Source organism: Canis lupus, chromosome 23 (assembly GCF_048164855.1).
Source record: "Canis lupus baileyi chromosome 23, mCanLup2.hap1, whole genome shotgun sequence".
NCBI classification, from domain to species: Eukaryota; Metazoa; Chordata; class Mammalia; order Carnivora; family Canidae; genus Canis; species Canis lupus.
In genome coordinates this window covers 15190263-15208078 of record NC_132860.1, presented here as the reverse complement: position 1 = coordinate 15208078, position 17816 = coordinate 15190263, and the positions used below count along the sequence as shown (strand labels likewise).

At 43.0% G+C, this 17816-nt stretch overlaps 1 long non-coding RNA gene across 2 annotated transcripts in view; it reads right to left on the bottom strand.

Annotated features, from left to right (window-relative positions):
* LOC140614773 (uncharacterized) overlaps window positions 1-17816 on the bottom strand; it is a 108100-nt gene that overhangs the window by 43316 nt on the left and 46968 nt on the right. For both annotated transcript variants that reach the window (XR_012015551.1, XR_012015552.1), the window contains exon 2: window positions 9300-9387. This is a non-coding gene — a long non-coding RNA (uncharacterized lncRNA). The remainder of the gene's footprint in view (window positions 1-9299; window positions 9388-17816) is intronic.

The window sequence follows — 17816 nt, the reverse complement described above, 5'->3', positions numbered from 1 at the left end:
AATAAATATATCAACAAAAGGACTAACACCTTCCTCTACGTGTCCATTAGTGATTTGGGGAAATGACAAGTGATCATATACTAAATTTAGATACCAGATATTAGTTATCAGGTGAGTCTATCAAGATTTTTTCCCAATCTAATTATCAATAGACCAAGAAGAGAGCGGGACTGATTTTGTATTTCAGCTGATATATGGAAAGCACATGGATCATTCAGTAATTCCCACAGGTTAGGTATATATTTTACATCAGTACCTTTATCTTCACAAATGGCCCTGATACCTCACTCTATTGTGATTGAGCAAACAGTACTAGCTAGTCATCTGAAATCAGCTGCCTATACCAATAATGGCTCCATTGGACATTATCTTTCTATTGTGGCTCCTAAAATTAGTATTTCTTTCTGTTATAATGAAAAAAATAATCTCCATTGATTGCAAAAAGCAATGCCTGATATTACAGCATGATTACCTCCGGAATAAATTGAATACTGTATTGTCCAGTAATAATTATCATGTTAAAAAGATTTTAGTCTACAAAATAGGAAGAAACCCTGTCAATTAGATAATATCCAATAAACCAATAACCAAAATGTACCAGTGCATTAAACATAATTAGCCTTATATTTGAAAAAATATTCAGAGGCAAAGTCAAATCTTTCCCTGGGAAGATGTTATGATTGCCAAGCAGAGCTATAAGTCACCTCTGTCTCTAAGGCTGACTGAGGCTAGAAAGAGAACACAGTGTTTAAGAACATGGTGTAGAACAAATCTGCTCAACAAAGTGGACAAACATAAAAAAAAAAAAAAAAAGAAGAAGAAGAAGAAGAACATGATGTAGGTCATGTTTTTACTTTTTATTGTCCTTTCTTCCCACTGTAGTCAGTACAGCTCAGGCCCTTGTCATATAACACATGTATCTTAGTACATACTTAGCACCCTCATGACGAAATACCTCCCAAAGACTCCATCTCCCAATACCATCACATCAGGCTACGGGTTTCAACATATAAATTAGGGAGGGTGGGACACGGGTATTCAGTCTATAGAAATATATTCCTATCTCCAGGCTGTGTCTCTGCCCCTCTCTGCGGCACACCATAATCAGGTCATCAAAAAAGCCTAGAGTCGTCCTCTGCTAACTTGATATTCCTTGCCTCAGTTAGGATTGGTTAGGTTATCACACTACAGTGAACATCTCCAGGTCTTAGTGGCTTAATGTAACCAAAGTTTCTTCCTTGCTTATGCTGCACGTGTGCTGCTGGCTGGCAGTGGGGCTGTACTCTCTGTAGATACTTGGACCCAAGGGGAGGAAGGCTATAATGGGTCATGACCCCCACAGCTGAAGGAAAGAGGAGAACTTGGGAAATCACACTTAAATCTTCCTGGGAGTGACATACATTATGGCCACTCAGGTTTCTTTGGTCAAGGCAAGGCCCACAGTTAGGGCTAACTTTAAAAGGGCGCAGGGAAATGCTATGCTAGCATGTGCCTGCAGAGAGAGATGGAATATCGTGAACAGCATAAATAACTCCCATTGCTACAAGGAGACTTTAAATCAGAGAAATATACAATCTTATGGGAAAAGTAGAGTAAGGACCACTGAAATATCTTGTAAATATTTTAAACTTACAATCATTTCAGCACACCAAATAGCATTAGCTTTTAAATACGTATTAAATTAGCAATAAAGATTCTATACAATAAATTCCTTAGTATCATGCCTTGCTCTCTGGAAAATTTAAATTTTTTTTTAAATTTTTATTTATTTATGATAGTCACAGAGAGAGAGAGAGAGGCAGAGACATAGGCAGAGGGAGAAGCAGGCTCCATGCACCGGGAGCCTGATGTGGGATTCGATCCTGGGTCTCCAGGATCGCACCCTGGGCCAAAGGCAGGCGCCAAACCGCTGCGCCCCCCAGGGATCCCACTCTCTGGAAAATTTAAAATTTCTCTCTTTAGGGCAGCCCCAGTGGCACAGCAGTTTAGCGCTGCCTGCAACCCAGGGCATGATCCTGGAGACCCTGGATCGAGTTCCGCATCGGGCTCCCTGCATGGAGCCTGCTTCTCCCTCTGCCTGTTTCTCTGCCTCTCTGTCTGTCTCTCTCTATGTCTATCATAAATAAATGAATCTTTAAAAAATAAAATAAATAAATAAATAAATAAATAAATAAATTCTAATGTTTAGATTGGCTAAGATGACTAGTTCTCTACAAAAACTTTAAAAATCCTCTTTCCCCTTCCAGAGTTGCCACTAGGAAACAGCTGCCTAAGCTCTCTTGGCAGCCAGGTATAGAGCAAGAGTTTTTGGGTATTTTTTTTTAATATTATGATCGTTATTGTTTATGTTATTTAGAAAACACTTAAAAGCAGGGACGCCTGGGTGACTCAGTCTATTAAGTGTCTGACTCTGGGTTTCCCCTCAGGTCCTGATCCCATGGGTTGTGGGCCTGGATCTTCGCATCTGCATCCGGCTTCTCCTCAGTGGGGAATCTGCTTGAAAGATTCTCTCCCTCTACCCCTTTCCCACTTGTTCTCTAACTCTCTCTCTCTCTCTCAAAATAAATAAATAAGCCTTTAAAAACAAAAGAAAAAGGAAACACTTATAAGCACATACTACGTGCAAGGTATAAATAAGCGTTTGACAAACATTAACTCATTACTGGGCTAGCAATCCTGTAAGGTAAGTTCTATCATTATTTCCAGTTTACAGATGAAGAAACTAAGGGTTTGAAGAGTTGAAGAATACAGAGGAAAACTGCCAGTGAGTCAGAGATGGGATTCCAGCCCAGGAAATTTAATTCCAGAGTCTGTACTGTCAACTACTTCATTATCTTTCCTCTCGGATCAAGGCCTTTAAAAAGCAAGTGGGGCTTCTCTGTCTGGTCTGTGATCTCAGGAGATAATAGCACCACACCATTTCTTATAGGATCCTAAGTTTCCGATTAGCCACAGGGAAGCAGATGACCCACTGACCACAACTCCCATGCTAGACTACCATATGAATTTAAAAAAAAACAAAAAACACTTCTTTTGAACACACTGAAATGTGCATTGTTATAGCATCTAAAGTTTTCCCCAACTGATAGACATGGTGAGCAAGACCCACAACAAATGGTCTTCATCCAGGGTCTGGAGACCTGGATTCTAGTACTAGCACAGACTCTGACTTAATATATGACTTTAAGGATGCATCTCTTTTTTTTTTCTTTTAAGATTTTATTTATTTATTTGAGAGAGAGTGTGAGAGAGCACAAGCAGGGGGAGGAGCAAAGGGAGAGGGAGAAGCACACTCCCCAGTGAGCAGGGAGCCAGATGCAGAGCTCTATCCCAAGATCAGAGGATCATGACCTGAGCTGAAGGCAGATGCTTAATTAACTGAGCCACCCAACTGCCCCAAGGATGCACTTCTTTCCCTCAGGCCACATTTGAAAAGTAAGAGAGTTGGATTAGATCAACATTTTACCATCTGTACTTCCTGGAATATTCTATCTTGACTATGTTGCTTGAACCTTCTTGAAAACAGGACTCCATGGCCAAATAAGGTAGGGAAATATTGGATACTACATCTCCCTTCAGAGATTCATATTGCATATTTGCTTAAAGAAGACTTTAAGACACCCTTCCATAAAGACCTGGTGTCTTCCATAAAGACACTATTCACCATATGGATATGACCACAGCTCTTAAATTTTTTTAAATTGGGAGACATTTATTAATATTTAGTGGGATATAAATATACTCAGAAATGTAGTTCAAGGAATGGTGGACTAGAATCCTAAAGCCATTCCAAGTTCTAAAGATGCTCTGCATGGATCCCTGAATTTTCCATACACAGCTCCAATCAGGTAAGTTCTTCAATGCTACACACATGCAACATATATCTACACTTAGGTCTAGGAATGTCTCACCTTGTTTAGTAGAGGTGACAAAATGAAATTAATCCCAGAAATTCAAGGTTGGTTCAACATACAAAAATTAATCATGAACAAAACACATTATCATCTCAATAAATGCAGGGAAAGCTTCAACAAAATCCAACACCTTCTTATGATAAGAACAAAGTAGAAATAAAGGGGAACTTCCTCATCCCGATTAAAGACATCTATAAAAAAAATTCACAGCTAACATAGTTAATGCACAAAGACTGACTCCTTTGCCTCTAAGGTCAGGAACAAGACCAGGATGTCTGTCTCACCTCTCCTAATCACCACTGCAGTGGAGGAGCTAGTCATGGCAAAAGGCAAGAGAAACGGAAAGGAAAGGAAAGGAAAGGAAAGGAAAGGAAAGGAAAGGAAAGGAAAGGAAAGGAAAGGAAAGGAAAGGAAAGGAAAGGAAAGGAAAGGAAAGGAAAGGAAAGAAAGGAAAGGAAAGGAAAGGAAAGGAAAGGAAAGGAAAGGAAAGGAAAGGAAAGGAAAGGAAAGGAAAGGAAAGGAAAGGAAAGGAAGAAGGAAAGGAAAGGAAGAAGGAAAGGAAAGGAAGAAGGAAAGGAAAGGAAAGGAAAGGAAAGGAAAGGAAAGGAAAGGAAAGGAAAGGAAAGGAAAGGAAAGGAAAGGAAAGGAAAGGAAAGGAAAGGAAAGGAAGGAAGGAAGGAAGGAAGGAAGGAAGGAAGGAAGGAAGGAAGGAAGAAAAAGAAAGAAAGAAAGAAAGAAAGAAAGAAAGAAAGAAAGAAAGAAAGAGTCATCATATTAGAACAGAATCAGGAGCCCAAAAATAAACCCATGCATATATGGTAAATTAATTTACAACAAAGGAGTAGAGAAGATACAATGGGGAAGAGCTAGCCTCTTCAATAAATGATGCTGGGAAAACTTGACAGCCACATGCAAAAGAATGAAACTGAACCATTATCTTACACCATACACAAAAATCACCTCAAGTGGATCAAGGAGTTGAATGTCAGCCTGAAACCATAAAACTCCTGGAAGAAAAAAATAAGCAAAACTCCCCAGCATAGGTCTTGACAATGATTTTTTAAAATCTGACACTGAAAGCAAAAGCAACAAAAGCTAAACTAAACAAGTTGGAACTATCAAACTAAACGGCTTCTGCACAGCAAAGGAAACCAACAGCAAAATGAATGGGAGAAGATGTTCACAAATTATATACCTGATAAGGACTTTGTATCCAAAAAAAAAAAATAATATATATATATATATATATATAATGCATATAAGGTGCTGGTTAAGTGTCTGTCTCTTGATTTTGGCTCAGCTCATGATCTCAGGGTTGTGAGATTGAGCCCTACATCAGGCTCTACTCTGGGCTTAGAGCATGCTTGGGATTCTTTCTCTCCCTCTGCCCTTCCCCTTGTCTCTCTCTTTCTCTTTCTCCCTCCCTCCCTCCATCCCTCCCTTAAAAAAAAAAAAAAAAAAAAGAATGCACGTAACTCAATAGCAAAAAATACCACCCAAATTATTTAAAAATGTGGAGAAGGTCTGAACAGACATTTTTCCAAAGACATACAGATGGCCAATAGGTACATGAAAAGGTGCTTAACATCACTAATCATCAGGGATGCCTGAGTGGCTCAATGGTTGAGTGTCTGCCTTTGGCTCAGGTCATGATCTTGGGGTCCTGGGATCGAGTCCCACATGCTTCTCCCTCTGCCTATGTCTCTGCCTCTCTCTCTGTGTCTCTCACGAATAAATAAAATATTTTAAAAATATATCACTGATCATAAGAGAAATACAAATTAAAACCACAATGAGACATCATCTTATGACTCTTAGAATGGCTATTATCAGAGACGAGAAATAACAAGTGTTGGTGAGGATGTGGAGAAAAAGGAACCCTCGTGAACTGTTGGTGGGAATACAAACTTGTTTAGCCACTGTGAAAAACTGTATGGAGTTTCCTCCAAAAATTAATTTTGGCCTGTCAATTTCACTCCTGGCTATTTATCCGAGGAAAATGAAAACACTAAGTTGAAAATATATATGCACCCCTATGTAAACAGCAGCATTATTGCAACAGCCAAGATATAGAAATAATCTAAGCATCCATTGATAGATAAATGGATAAAGAAAATGTGATACACACACACACACACACACACACACACACCCATAAAAAAACAAATGAAATCTTGTCACTTGTGACAACATGAATGAACCTTCAGGGCATTAGATAAGTGAAATAAGTCAGAGAAAGACAAATACCATATGATCTCACTTATCTGTGGAATGTAAAAAACCGAGCTCATAGATACAGAGAACAGATTGGTGGTTGTGAGTCAGGGGATACAGCAAAGATGGAGGAGAATTGGGTGAAGATGGGCAAAAGGTACAAACTTCCACTTATAAAATAAATCAGTCATGGGGATGTCATGGTGACTATAGTTCATAATATTATATTGTATATTTTAAAAGTTCTCATCACAAGAAAAAAACTAATTATGTATGGAGTCGATGTTGACTAGATTTACTGTGGTGATAATTTCTCAATAAATACAGATACTGAATCATTATGTTGTACACCTGAAACTCACATAATTTTATATGTCAATTATGCACTCTGGGAATTAGATAGTTATACAGTGGTGATAGTTATACTTATTTGTGAATATATTATAAATCACTGAATTGTACACTTCAAAAGGTGAATTTCATGGTATGTGAATTTTTTATTGAGAAAGAATTGTAATAAAAACTAAAAGTCATGCTCACTCCTTGGAGGGAATCCCAGCAACATGACTTAGGGCAAGATCCTTCATTTTTGCGGCATCATTTCCCCATTTGACAATTCAACTCAGTCCCATCGTCCTCACAATTTGTGATGAGGTCAGCATATGCACAGAGCTGAGCCCCGTGATCTCGTCCTGTTCCTACTGTTAGTTGAATCTGAATCCTTCTTCTTGTTTATAGCACTGCACCCTGACCAGTCTAGCATCATCCAACCCACCAGAGGTCTTCAGATTCTTCAGTTTGATATGGTTTTTATACACCCTCTTCTCCTTTCTGAAAGTTCTCAGCAGGGAGGAAAAATTAACAGTCTTTGGGGACCTAGTATGTGCCAGAGTCTGGCAAGAGACCGGACTTACTTTAGGCCTCCAGACAATGCCCTGGGCTTTGTGTATGTATCTTCACCTGAAAGGAAAGGAAGCTGAGGCCTGGCTCACAATATTTTCTCCAAGTCATGCCATCCAGGAGACCAGGGGTGTTGGATTTAGACAGGCCTCAGCTCAAATCTGCCTCTTAGTAAATCTTGTGAGATCGCTCATGGGTTTCCCAAGCCTTCTAAGCCTCAGTATCCTTGTCTGTACAACAGGGACAACGGGAGGACCTTTGTTGTGGAGCGGTTTTGAAATTTAAATGAGATGCAGAAGATGCACTTAGCACAGATCCTGAAATACATGTTAGCTATTGTTAGTTTACACGAGGCTAAGTGGTGGCTAAATTTGGACTAGAAGTGAGATAAGTGGCATTCCAAGTCCCCTCCTACCTCTCCATGTTGCCTCTTCTCCATACCTGCCCAGGTCAGCAGGGAGAAGGACGAAGAACACACTGTTGATAGGAGTCCACATCACGTTTCCCTCAAACTTGTCAATCACAGCATATCCTTTTCGGATGTTCACGCAGACACACACACACACACACACACACACACATACACACACGCACACACACACAGAGCTTTCTTGCTATTTCTGAGTAGCCAGCCCAAACAGCGTCATGGAAAAATGGATGTAGCTTAATCCAGCATTTCACTGGAACATCCCCAGGGTTTCACTTGCTTGACCTTTCATAAAAACTCTGAGCCACAATCACAAAGCTTGCACAAACCTCTCCACTCCCTCCGTGTCTTCTCGTAAACTGGCTTCTGGCCTCTCCCAGCTACATCTGGTCTCGCTGGAATGTGCTTATCAATCTTACTCCAGGGGAATGAGACCAAACAGCCTGGTGCCCTGGTAGCTGAGGCGGCGTGTACAAGCTTGTGACATGTCATCAAGTGGGTTGACACGGGATTTCAATATTTTATCTTCTGGTAACTTCCCTCACACTCAGAATTCCTCCGTACATGCACTCGCCCTTCCAGACTCCTTCTCTTTTTCAGTGTCAGGCCTTCTTTCTCTTCTGTTCAGTCTCCTAACATGCATTGAGCATTAGCTCTCACGATGCTCATTATGAAGTATTGATATTCTAGTTTACTGTAATCCCTGGGCCAGTTGGGCTCCCTGGTCCAACTCACCCAAGGGACTTGCCATTGCCTGGGATACAGCTCTGAATGTGGGGAGAGGGCTTCGGGGTTGGACAGGCTTGGCTTTGAACCCAGAGTTCTTCTGAGAGAACCTGAATCAGGCCCTTCACTTGAACCTGGCTTCTCATCTGTAACAGATAGCTATTCATACCCGCCCAGCCAGCCTTTCGGTGGGAAATAAATGACATAAGTGGCGCCATAGTAGTTATTAACAGTGTCATTGTCTTCATTGTTGTTGTTCTGAGGTTGCCAAGAGCCACCTGACATGGACAGGGGCCCATTTCAAAATATGTTCTCTCTGCAAACTATTACTTAGTTGCTTAAAAAAAATTAACCATGGGATGGCTCAACCTCAAGAGCGTACTCACCTTTTATATCCAAACACACAACTTCTAGGACTTGAGTCTGAAGACAAAATCATGGATGTGAGGCAGAGATTTAGCTATGGGTTGACCATCACATTATTGTTTAGAATACTAAAAGACTGAAAGCCTTGAACTTGAAAAATGAATTCTTATACAGATAATGCAAGCCCAACTCCCTGGGCAACTAGCAGCTCTTTAAATGCCATAGAAGAATGTCAACGACATGGAATGTTGGCTACAATGTATAGAGCTGAATAAATATAATTGAAGTTGCGAAAAGCAGTTTCAAAACAGCATTTAGAACATGGTCTTGATTTTATCTGAAGGAGGATCTGGAGAGGACATCTGAGCATATACAGAAAAGGCCAAGATGACCATTAAAATGTTCGAAGTGGATAGTCTTTTTTTTTTTTTTTTTTTTTTTTTACTTTTTCTCTTCTGAATTGTTGGTAATGAAAATATGGAGGAAAAAAGTAAAACATTTGGTAAAATTGACCAAAACATTCCTCCAGAAGGGTTGCACAAATCCTAATACAGCTTGATGACTTTATCAAAATCAAGTGAACACACCCGTGTAATTAGCGCTCTGATCACGTAACATAACTTGCCACCACCCCAGAAGCCACCCTCTTGCCCAGTCCAGTCACTGCACACCCTCCAAGGACAACCACTATCCTGATTTCTAATAGTCTTGACTAGTTTTCTTGGATTTTAAGCATTTACAAATGGACTCACCCTTTGTGCTTTAGGTCTTTCATGCAGCGTGGTCCGAGAGCCTCCGTGTTGTATGTCACTGTAGCTCATTGGTCCTCACAGCTGTTTCCTGCTGCACAAACACACAAACAGTTTATCAGTCTGTTCTTCTATCAGTGGACGTTTGCGTCATTACTCACTTTTGGCATTATGAATTGTGCCACCAGGAACATTCTTACTCTCTTCCGGTGAACTTAGGTACACACAGAATTGTTGGTCATGGGAAATGGGTATACACAATTTAGTAGAAGCTGTCAAACTGTTTTCCAAAATAGTTACTCCAGTCTACACTTCCACCAGCAGGGTGAGACTTCTGGTTTCTTGACTCCAGTGACTTGTCCCTACTTGGCATCGTCTGGTGTTTTCCTTTTAGCCATTTCTAATGGCATCACACTGAGCCTTTAATTTACATTTTCCAAATGACTGGTGGAGCTTAACATCATTTCAAATGTTTACTGACCACACTGGTATTCTCAGGTTAGGTGCCCGTTCAAGTCCTGTCCCCATTTTCTATGAGCTATCCCTGTTTTTCTTACTGACTTGTCAGAAAACATGCATTCTGGGACGCCTGGGTGGCTCAGCGGTTGAGCATCTGCCTTTGGCTCAGGGCGTGATCCTGCAGTCCCAGGATTGAGTCCTCACATTGGGCTTCCTATGTGGAGCCTGCTTCTCCTTCTGCCTGTGTCCCTGCCCCTCTCTCTCTCTCTCTCTCTCTCTCTCTCTCTCTGAATCTCTCATGTATAAATAAATAAAATCTTAATTAAAAAAAACATGCATTCTGCACACAAGTCCCATACATATAGACACATGTAGTACAAATGTCTTTTCCCATTGTGAGGATTTTATTTTTTTCATTTCTTAGTGGTGTCTTTTGATGAAAAAGAGTCTTGATGTTAATGCCCTATACTTCCTAGGACCTTGCTATGTCCTCTGCCATGAGCAAGCCCTGGTCTCATGCTTCCCACACCATCCAGAGGCTGGGAAGGCAAACCCATGTGCAGAACAAGAAGCATCTATCCCCGTGAGGATGAGAAGCCCGTCCTCCCAAGATGAAAGGGGCGGATCGTGCGATTACCTCACATAGTACTACTTTTGTTAGTCTGGATCCTTGAGAGAGAGATGCCAAGATGGAATTACGTATGCAAAGATTTTGGTTTAAGGAAATGGAGAAGGAGCTGTGAAACCCCAGGAGATCATGAATGCACGTGTGTTGGAGTGAGGGAGCAAAGTGTGGATAAAAGCATTCAACTGCCATGCGGTCTATGGGAGGCTCTGCAAGGCCATTAGGGAGCCCGTAAGCCCAAGTCAGGCGTCAGGGATGTCTCTCAACAACCGGGAATGGATGTGCACTGGTACCTTTGCCATGTGCAGTCATTCCCGGGAGCAGCCCACGGTCAGCACGGTCATCGCGTGCATGCACACACACACACACATGCACACACACACATGGTCATGGATTTCAGAGCCCAGGGGCTGGGCCTTTGGCCAACTACAGCCCCTGTGAGTGGAGCTCTGCTAGGCACTCTCACAGCCTCTGCCCCGGGAGCCGAGTTCAGGAGATGCAGGCCGAGGTAACTGAGGAAGGTGGCTAATGCCATCACTGCGGGGGAATACCAAACATGATACGTCTTTCCTCTTAGACATTAGGCACCTGGCAAATTGCACAGAGCTAGAGAATGAGCAAGCAGATTTTGGGTTGGAACACCAGGGTGTGAGTCCGGGAAGAGTTCATGGGACAAGGAGTTTCAGGTGGCTCCTTAAAGGAGATGGAATAGAAGAGGGGGCACCTGGGTGGCTCAGTGCTTGAGCATCTGCCTTCAGCTCAGGTCCTGGGATCGAGTCCCTCATCGGGCTCCCTGCAGGGAGCCTGCTCCTCCCTCTGCCTGTGTCTCTGCCTCTCTCTGTGTGTTTGTCTTGAATAAATAAATTAAAATCTTAAAAAATAAATAAATAAATAAAGGAGACAGAACCGCACCAGGGGACTTGGGCATTTCTGCACCTCCCTGCTCTGTCTGCTAGTAGTTTATGGAGGAGGTGGAGAGCCAAGAGGGAAGGAAGGGAGAGAGAGGCCTCGGGTGGGGGCCCACGGGCCATTCCCAGACCTAGGGCCCTCGTTACTGAAGCGCCTTCTCAAACACGGCAACCCAAGGGTGCTGACACGTCTCAGCTGTATTTATCTCCACAGAGCGCACTAGGTTCTCCCAACTTGAAACCAAATGTGGCCCGAAGTGATCTGTATCAGTGTTTCCCTAAGAAATGTAGAGGGAAGCCTAGGTGCATTCATTATACACACGAGTGAGCTTGCGCACATGCTTGTGCAAACACACATGCTCACACACGGCACAGGGGGTGCGAGCAGTCGGATGTGGCCAATCACAGGATCTGTGTTCCGCAGTCCGGGAGGGCCGCGTGGGTCCGTGAGTCAGGATTAAACACCATAGCGACCAAGTTACTGAAGCTTGCCGAGTCAGGCAGCAATTTCGGCTTAATAGAGCCCTTAGGTCTCAATAAGTGCTTTGAAATCCACACATCAGCATGCGGTTCTCATGACTGGGGAAGCCGAACTCCAAGGGCAGGACCGACACCCTCTCCCTTGAACACTGGGAGATGCCAAAAAAAAAAAAAAAAAAAAAGGCCTGTGGTTCTGCCCCCTTGTCAGCATTTATAGATAGATACGCATCTAAAACTATCTTTTTAGTAATGTCCCATCACCCACACCCACTTCCGGGAGTGTCACAGCAGATTGGGCTGGTTTGTGCACAAGGGCACGGTGTGGCCCCCGAATTAAAATTCTGCATTTGCTAACTAGGCTGCTTCTGACCCAAACAACCAACCAGAAAAAAAAGTGCCCTTTCTCAAGACACTTTTCCTCTATATGCCTGAAAATTGTCCTAATATACTAACTCTGTTAAGCAATCGACAGCCAAAAAAGTGGTTGTGCTAAATATGCAGATTAATGAGGTCTACTTTATGAATGGAAGACGTGGCAGTGGACAACCTAGACAACTGTTCATGGCAGCCACCTCAGATTTGACGCCCAGGAATGGTCTTTCCTCTGCCCTTTGTTTTCACACCGCTGAGTTTCACACACTACATTTAAATGGCTGCTATTCGTTAGGAAAACAGCTATTCAGACAGGCCAGAGTTCTGTGCCAGGAATTTCACATTGGTAGACACTCATGGTCTATGGAAGAGAGCCCTGGGAAGATGGAAAGGCAAAGAATTCCAGAATGGGAGGTACTCAGGAAACCTCAAACAACCTGGGAAAGCAAAGGGCATGAGTTAGGATGAGTTCCAAGCAGCCTAGAACACTGTGGCCCAGATGTTCACAGCCTGAAACCTGCTCTGTGCCTGGCTTTCTCGCTTAGCCCCTGCCTTTCTGGCTCCTCTCACCTCTCCCCTTCTCCTTACTCCCAGGTCCCTCTGCAGCAGCAAATGTGGCCACTTGAAGAGAGAGGTTATTGCTTGGGTAACAGTGGTACCCAGCACTGAGAAAGGGAGAGCTCTCTCCCGCACCCAGAACCAGTGGGTAGTCACCAGGTGGCCAAGCCCAGTCTGGCCAGAGACTGGCCGGGGATGGATGCCTCTCACCCTGCAGGGCACTGCTCAGAAGCTCCAAACATAGTTTTCAAAAACACTGATCCAGGGTTCCAAATCAGTTTTTTTACATTTTATTTATTTGTTCATTCATTCATTCATTCATTCATTCATTCATTCATTCCTGAGAGACACAGGGAGCGTGAGGCAGAGACAGACGCCGAGAAGCAGGCTCCATGCAGGGAGCCCGATGTGGGACTCAATCCCGGGACTCTGGGATCATGCCCTGGGCTGAAGGCAGACACTCAACCGCTGAGCCACCCAGGCGTCCCATCCAAATCAGTTTTTAAATATTTTTTTCTTTCATATTTAAAATAGTACTAAACCACCATGCAAAAAATAACAAAAAGAATAATGAAGAAAATAGGTTTCCCTTAATCTCATTAACTGGAGAAAAGTTCTTTTTTCTTGTTGTTCTGTTTATAGAAATAATACGCATAGTCACTGTAGAAAATCTAGAAAATAAACAGAAATATTAAGGAAAACATTTTGTATATCATTTTGTGTCATTTTGGTGTGTTCTTTCCAGTCTTTGGTCTATGTTCATTATTTTAAAAGCATGGGGTACCAGGGTGGCTCAGTTAAGTGGCGGACTCTTGATTTCAGCTCAGGTCATGATCTCAGGGTCATGAGATCAAGCCCAGTGTTGGGCTCCATGCTGAGTGTGGAGCCTGCTTAGTATTCTCTCTCTCTCTCTCTCTCTCTCTCTCTCCCTGTCCCTCTGCCCCACTTCCCCCCCAAAAAATACAAAGGAGATTATACTGTGTATATGGTTGGGGGGTATTTCATTTTTATTCTATGAGCATTTTCCCAGTAATTCTGAAAGATATTTCTATTTCCTTTTTGCTTTTAAATTTTATTTTTATTTTTATTAATTTCTCAATGGCTTATATGTCCACATGGCAAGCAATTTGAAAAATATGAAAGAACCTAATATGAATAATAGGTTTTCCTTTCATTCCTTTTCCCCAGAGAAGCCATTAATAACTTTTTGTTATTCCTGAGATAGTCTATAAATTTAAACATACACACACACACACACACACATATGTGCCAGACTTTTTTCATTTAATCTATTTAGAATATAGCTCCATAGCAGTCATGAACTAAATGAATTCCCCCATTCTCATTAATGCTGGGCTTCATAAGTGTACTTACTCTATCTACGCGATGCTCTACTGGAGGTGCTAGGGTTGCCCCCAGCTCTTGTCATTTAAGTACAAATCATTAGACACAAATGCAAATGTATCTGCAGATAAATTCCTAAAAGTAAAATTACTGAGTCTAAAAGTTTGCACATTTAAAATTTGCTAGAAATTGCCAGTTATCTTGCAAGAAGTTTGCAGAATTTTCCCTCCTGCTTGCAGAGTATGTGGGCTTCCTAGGTGGCCCTGATAATCCTCCCCTGGTGCTCAGTGTTCTCTTCCCACACTGAATCAGAGCTTTTCGTCTTTAAGAGGAATTGTACTTTCTCCTCTGTGAACTATGTATTTTTCTCTAGATAGGTCATTTTTCATGGAGACATAATATATGAGTTAATGTGACTGATTTAATGTTTAATGTGACTGATTTAACCATCCCTTTACTGTTAGACATTGAAGTAGATTTTCTTATTTTTGCATTCACAATACTGACAAAAACATCCCAAATCTTTGTCCCTACTGATCATTTCCTCAGAGGAGATTGTTATAGAAGGAATTACTGGGTCAAAGTGCAACGTGAGACAGGATATGGTAACAGAGCCGTCTTTTAATCTGTCTTGTTTTTTAAGGCTCTTTCCCTACACAAGCTGGCAAATCCCTTTTCACAAAAGTTTTATTAACATATATATTCCTACCTGCAGTACCCATCTCACCCTCACATGCCACCAAAGCAAATATTATCATTAAAAAAATATATTACTGGGGCACCTGGGAGGCTCAATCAGTTGAGTTGTAACTCTTGATCTCAGCTTGGGTCTTGATCTCAGGGTTGTGAGTTTAAGCACTATGCTAGGAATGAAGCCTACTTTGAAATATATATATGGCTCATCTAAAAAATGGAGCATGGGAACACCTGGGTGTCTCAGTGATTGAGTGCCTGCCTTCGGCTCAGGCATGATCCCAGGGTCCTGGGATCGAGTCCCTCATTGGGCTCCCCTCAGGGAGTCTGCTTCTTCCTCTGCCTATGTCTCTGCCTCTCTGTGTGTCTCTCATGAACAAATAAATAAAAACATTTAAATGAAAGAAAGAAAGAAAGAAAGAAAGAAAGAAAGAAAGAAAGAAAGAAAGAAAGAGGAAAATAAAAAAGAAAAGAAAGAAAAGAAAAAAGAAAAAGAAAAGAAAGAAAAAAGAAAAGAAAAGAAAAGAAAAGAAAAGAAAAGAAAAGAAAAAAGAAAAGAAAAGAAAGAAGGAACATGGCCTCCTACTGCCAACATTGCTTTTGGAAAGCATCCTCACTGAAAATCCTAACTGAAGTTGGGGTTGCATCAAGACATGATTATTCCTTGGGCCACCTCGAGGCCTCTGGCACCGTCACAGATTCCCACTGTCACCTGGGTGTCCCCTAGAGTGGACCCATTGGATGGCAGCATCAGCAAAGGCAGCTGTTAGGGCCGTGAGGACCATTGGATCTGGGCTGTCACCGCTCAGAGCACAGGCCACCACGGATGCCAGGTCTCTGGGGCAGCTCTGACTACACACATTCTGGTCATGGTCCCACAGGCCCACGCAGGCTTGTCAGATCTTGGGCCCCCAGGTAGGGCAAGGAAAATGTGGACACCAATCTTTTTTTTTTTTTTTTTTTAATTTTTATTTATTTATGATAGTCACACAGAGAGAGAGAGAGAGAGAGAGAGAGAAAGAGGCAGAGACATAGGCAGAGGGAGAAGCAGGCTCCATGCACCGGAGCCCGACGTGGGATTTGATCCCGGGGCTCCAGGATCGCGCCCTGGGCCAAAGGCAGGCGCTAAACCGCTGCGCCACCCAGGGATTCCCCTGTGGACACCAATCTTACACGTGCATTTCCTCGGCCTCCACTCCCCGACCCAGGAGCAGCAGGATAGGCCACGGCCGGCAAGCAAGCCGTCCCCCGGTGGAAGGGTGGCAGGCTGATGGCCTTAGCTGCTAGCAGAGGGGTGGCCGGCTCCTGAAGGGAAATCCCAGGCCCGAGAGCCATCAGCTTCCCCTTTGGGGGGGGGGTCGGCCCCCTCCAGGGCCCAGGAGGGAGCTCAGGTGGCGCGGTGCCTGCCCCCTGCTGCTGAACACCCACGATCTACTCTGAGGTTTCCCTTCCGTCCTGCCCTGGGCAGCCTCACAGGCTCACAGCCGGTGCACCGGCCTTGGGACCAGGGGATCGCAGGCCTTCCCCAGACCCCCGAGGGATTAGTACAAGTAGGAAAACAGCCAGCTCTGCACCTCAAGTTAATTCAGACACTTGGGCCAAGGCTCAGCTTTCTGGAGACTGTAGCTGGTCAGCAGCCCTTTTCGGACCCATACAGGTGGGGACCATAGTGTCCACACAAAACCAATCAGGACGTCTACCAAAGCAAGGTTACTTCTTATCCTTTTTAAAAACTCTTTTTAAAGTAGGGTTATTTCTAATTGTACTATTTCAGAAATTCTACTAAAGGTAAGAGATTCTTCAGCTTTTATGTGGGTAGGGACTAAGTTCTCAAAATACTGAACTTTAAAAAAAATTATTCATATTAGAAAGCATATGCACGCACATGCACACGTTCAAGAGGAGAGGGTGGAGGGAGGAGAAGCAATCTCCAGTGGATTCTCCACCGAGCTTGGAGCCTGATGTGGGGCTTGATCTTGGAACCCTGAGACAACGACCTGAGCCGAAACCAAGAGCAGGGCGCTTTAACCAACTGAGTCACCCAGGCGCTCCTTGGGATAATCTTTATCTTTCTTTCCAGGAACTTCCTGGCCTTTCCCTAGTAAGCAGAATCATCCCTGTTGCCTTAGGAAAAAGGGTTTTGGGGGGGCGCCTGACTCAGTTGGTGGAGCACAGGACTCTGGATCTAGAGGTTGTGAATTTAAGCACAACTTGGGTGTAGACATTACATAAAAATAAAATCTTTAAAAAAAGGGAAGTGAAGGTTTTGAGGGGATAAATTCATAGAGAATTAAATATTAACCTAAGTGATGGTGCCAATAGGCACCTTCTCTGCATCTGCCACATGGGTGTGTGTACGTGCACGCACACACACACACTAAACATTATCAGCTTTTCCCTACACATTCCAAATAGGAACACAATTAAGTCAAAACTGAACTAATGGTGCAAACTCAGTTTCTAGACATATCCCAGTCCCCACTTCCTCTATAGAAACCTCGTTGCTCCCACAGGTTCCCACTCATCCCAAAAAGGCAAAGCAGGATTGTACTATTAAGTGATTCTATTTTCAGTGGTTCAAACAAATCACATAGTAGGCCCCCTCCTGCCCCCCGCAGGGCCTGTTGAATGGAAACAAACCTTTGTGTGTTGGTCTTGGTTCTACTGGCATCTGCCTCATTAACCTGTTGAATTTCAAAAACAAACAAACCCCAAACCTCCAAATATGTGAAGAAACGATCACGTTTTGGGGCATCTGGGCGGCTCAGTGGTGGAGCATCTGCCTTGGGCTCAGGTAGCGATCATGGCGACCTAGGATCGAGTCCCACATGGGCTACCCACATGGAGCCTGCTTCTCCCTTTGCCTATGTCTCTGCCTCACTCTCTGTCTCTCATGAATAAATAAATAAAATCTTTTAAAAAAAGGAAAACTATCACATTTTATCTAAATATTTTCCAATCTAAAATTTCCAACCCCTTCAACTACACTCCATGTGATATTCACTTGCTTATCATTCATTCATTTATCCAACCAACCCTCCATTCATTGAATAGTTCCCTATTCTGGCCCAAGCACTGTGA